The sequence below is a fragment of the Triturus cristatus genome, chromosome 3_1 (genome assembly GCF_964204655.1).
Source record: "Triturus cristatus chromosome 3_1, aTriCri1.1, whole genome shotgun sequence".
NCBI lineage: Eukaryota > Metazoa > Chordata > Amphibia > Caudata > Salamandridae > Triturus > Triturus cristatus.
Window position 1 is genome coordinate 981,316,709 of NC_140583.1, and position 4,737 is coordinate 981,321,445.

Here is a 4,737-nt window from a genome sequence, read left to right on the forward strand (position 1 = left end):
AAAAGTCCATACGAACCGCACTGGGAATATTTCCCCACACGTCCTCGGGTCGGAAAATGTGTCCGACACGTCCTCGGACGATTCACCGTACAAACGTGAAAGGTGAACTCCGACCGGGGAATCACGATCCATCCCGGGCGTCCGAATGTACAACCGTATGGTGAAAAGACCGTCCGCACCGAACTCCCATAACAACCATGGAGACGTCCAAACAGGTGCCCGGTACGTGCCGTACCCCCCCCAGCCCCCGTAGGTACGCGCCGACCCCCCCCCAGCCCCCGTAGGTACGTGCCGACCCCCCCTGTGTGTACACCCGTGTACGGTGCGTACCCCCCCTGTACGTTCGAGTCGAACCCCCCGTGTATGCTCGAGTCCGACCCCCCCGTGTACACTCGAGTCGGACCCCCCCGTGTACGCTCGAGTCGAACCCCCCCCCGTGTATGTACGGTGCGTACCCCCCGTGTACGCTCGAGTCGGACCCCCCCGTGTACGCTCGAGTCGGACCCCCCCGTGTACGCTCGAGTCGAACCCCCCCCACGTGTATGTACGGTGCGTACCCCCCCGTGTACGCTCGAGTCGGACCCCCCCGTGTACGCTCGAGTCGGACCCCCCCGTGTACGCTCGAGTCGAACCCCCCCCGTGTATGTACGGTGCGTACCCCCCGTGTACGCTCGAGTCGAACCCCCCCGTGTACGCTCGAGTCGGACCCCCCGTGTACGTTCGAGTCGTACATACACGGGTGGGGGTATGACTCGAACGTACACGGGGGGTCCGACTCGAGCGTACACGGGGGGGTTCGACTCGAGCGTACACGGGGGGGTACGCACCGTACATACACGGGGGGTTCGACTCGAGCGTACACGGGGGGGTCCGACTCGAGCGTACACGGGGGGTTCGACTCGAGCGTACACGGGGGGTCCGACTCGAGCGTACACGGGGGGGTCCGACTCGAGCGTACACGGGGGGGTTCGACTCGAGCGTACACGGGGGGTCCGACTCGAGCGTACACGGGGGGTACGCACCGTACATACACGGGGGGAATTCGACTCGAGCGTACACGGGGGGGGGTCCGACTCGAGCGTACACGGGGGGGTACGCACCGTACATACACGGGTGGGGGTACGACTCGAACGTACACGGGGGGTCCGACTCGAGCGTACACGGGGGGTTCGACTCGAGCGTACACGGGGGGTCCGACTCGAGCGTACACGGGGGGGTACGCACCGTACATGGGTGTACACACAGGGGGGGTTGGCACGTACCTACGGGGGCTGGGGGGGGTCGGCGCGTACCTACGGGGGCTGGGGGGGGTCGGCGCGTACCTACGGGGGCTGGGGGGGGGTCGGCGCGTACCTACGGGGGCTGGGGGGGGGGTCGGCGCGTACCTACGGGGGCTGGGGGGGGTCGGCGCGTGCCTACGGGGGCTGGGGGGGGGTCGGCGCGTACCTACGGGGGCTGGGGGGGGGGTCGGCGCGTACCTACGGGGGCTGGGGGGGGGTCGGCGCGTACCGGGCCACCTACTCTGGTCGATTCGCGCCGTACTTCGCTTTTGCGGCACTTTTTGGGTGCCGTGAAAATATTGCCGTCCGGACTGCTGTCGGTTCGAATCGTAATTCCTGGTTCGTGAAACGCTGCCTGAAAGCGTCCCGACGTCACGTCGCAGCATTCCCGGATCACATTCGTATGTATATTTTCGTCGGTCGGTGTTTTTTACGATTCGTACGGAAATGGTGTTTCCGTGCGAATCGGAATTCCATGTTTGTAAAGTTTTACAACCGGGTACGAGTCGGACGGGGAATTCGCTCCGACCGACGGTTCGTACGCGGTTTTTAACGGATCGTGATCGGCACCTTAGTATGTTTCAACATTTGTATGTTTTTCATTTTTAAACTGTGAATCTGTGCCTGCTTTATAAACACACATTTATCATGTTTTCTTATTTTAGACTTTTTTTTAGTTCAGTTAATATTTTATCACACAAACACCCACACAATAATATGTAAACAATTGGATGTTATTGCACAAGCATCAGAGAGAAATTGTGCTATGGTAATTTACACACAGATTAAGCAAAGTAATTAACAACAAATGATACATTCTTCTTTACAGCGATGTGACCAATTACAATTTAATATTTTGTAATCATTGACCTTTTTACAAATATTCATAATACTGTTACCAGCCTTCTTTTGTGAAACACAATTTTCCAAATAAGGAAGTGTAAAAAAATTATACACTTTAATAATATTAGTACTTTAAGCTCCGTCAGCAACAGCATTCAAAAAGAGGTTTGTATGATGTTAGAAAAATAAATGGACACTTACTATTAGTTCTTACCATGTTATTTTTTTTTTTTTATTTTTCATTTTAGAACGTATAGCTTTCTGTATAAAGAGAATAAATACTTTGCACAATGACAAATGTATTGTCTTCAATGTTTAGCCTTTTAAACATATGTCATTAGGACTCCTTAAAAACAGAGATACAACAATCTGTATATATTTCAGCTTATTTCATTGACAGATGCAGGCTACTGCACGCAATACGTGTAGTCATTAACTAACATGACATTTTACAATAGCTCAAGTATTAGTATCAGAAATACATTTTAATGAAAAATGTAAAACAACATATAATTTCCTTCATTTACAAAAAGCTAGTAATGATTTTAGTTGTATTTGAGAAGATGTCTCATATCTTTATTGTAAGAAGCTGTGTCATTAGTGCAGGGGGTAAGTGCTCACCCTAATTATTAATCACAATCCTTGCCAGGGTGAAGTACTAAAGTCAATAAATAAAGTTGAGGTCCACACCCTGGTTGCTCTGGCACATAGAAGAAATGCTGAACTTACCGGCAATGTGTAAAGTATTTATGCAGTACCAAAAAACTAATTATTACGAAATGCAAAACAATGAAAATTAATTGAAACATAGAGCAAAATGTAATATAAAAAATGTCACCAAAATAAAAACAACCCAATAAGTGGAACTTGAGAGATTAATTTTTAAAGTGTTCGGTAGAGATAGTGCCAAAAACCACAAAGCGAGAGAAAACACAGGTTACCTTCGCTACCAAGAGATTGACATAAAATAGGTACGGTGGCTGAGACTCTGAGGAACCGTGTAGTGTAATTTGCACTACAGGTAGATCCAGACAATACGTCTTCAGATAGACCTGAGAGGTATAAGCTGAACACAGGCCAGTTACCCAGGGAAGGTCATCCTTAATGGAAGAGGAAACCTCACGCACATAATAGTGTCATGCTTCAACATTGGAATGCTCTCTCCACCTCTGTAGCACAGTGCCACCGTGGCGGACTCAACCACCTCGTAGACTATTGCGGTAGGAGGGAGTTTTTGAATTTATCTTACTGGACAACATCGACATAAAAGGTGATCCAGATGGAAAAGTAAAAATACCTTAGTGTACCATGAACCACAACTTTAATCAACTGGACACAAGGTATGATTACAAAATAACGTGAATAGGTCGTGGAGATCAATGGTTTACACCCATATACCTGTCTGCCAAAATGTTTCTGCCCAACTAAATTAGCCCAAACGGCCTGGGGCATTCGTCAGGGCATGTGGATCCCTAATGTTAGTGGAATTGAATGTGTTCTTACATGAAGACTAAGTGTACTTCTATGGAAACATTTTGTTAATCTATACCTTCAAGTTGGATCCTACCCAACCGATTGATGAACAATGGCTTGACACTGGAGAGAGAAAGTATAAAGGGAAAAAAGGGGAAAATAGTAAAATTATATATTAAATTGGAAGACATTTCCGAAAATAACATTTAGGTAAGACTACTGACATAATGTCAACAGCCTAATGGCTTAATCTAACCAAGGGTGTATTAGTGCTAGTATATCGTAGTATTCAAGCAATTGAAGGCTGGCATCTGAGCTGTGGTGGTAAAACCAAGGGACTTCTAGGGCCTATTTGATAAATCTTATCTTGGGATCAATTCATTTGAGGATTGTTAAAAAAACACATATTTCCTTACCCTATATTTTAGGGGAACCGGCATCTCGGTCACAGAGGGGGTGGTGTCCTTTGCAGTCACACACTAAATAGACGGGAAGACATAAATTAGGTGAATTGACACTCGTGCGTGCTTTATTCACTTCTATGTTTTTTATTTTAGATAAACAAGGTTCTTGCATCATATCCATAGAATTTTTTTTTATCTAAATGATTACCCAGTAGAGTGTGCTGACTTAGCTGTACTTAATTGTTGCAAAAGAAGAGCAAGAGAGAGAGAGACGTGGGTGTTCGTATGAATACTGGTGTATGGCTTTATACAGTTGTTAATATTAGTTTCACGCTTATCTCTCTGGGGTCATTCCAGAGTACAGATATCGGGATGTTTCCATTCCGACTGTAAGTAAAGTATACCGGAGGATATATTCATCTTATTATTATCATATGTTGTTATTGGAAAATGCTGTGAGTGTTCATGAAGATTGCTGGATCGAGGTGCAAAAAGGACTGTCTTTAAGAAAACCATTCCTAACGTTGTAACTTTAGCATGAAAAAAGCAGTTGTTGCGCAGTTATAGTTTTATCATGCACGTTGATTGTAGGGGGTTTATCATTCCGCCACAAGACACACATCAAAGCTTTTTTGGTAGTGCGTTTGCTGTAAACCATCGTACTGTGGAGACGTGAGAAGACAGACTATTGTCAAGTAGTGCAAAGGTATTTAGGCATCTAACATGCTCACTTGCAG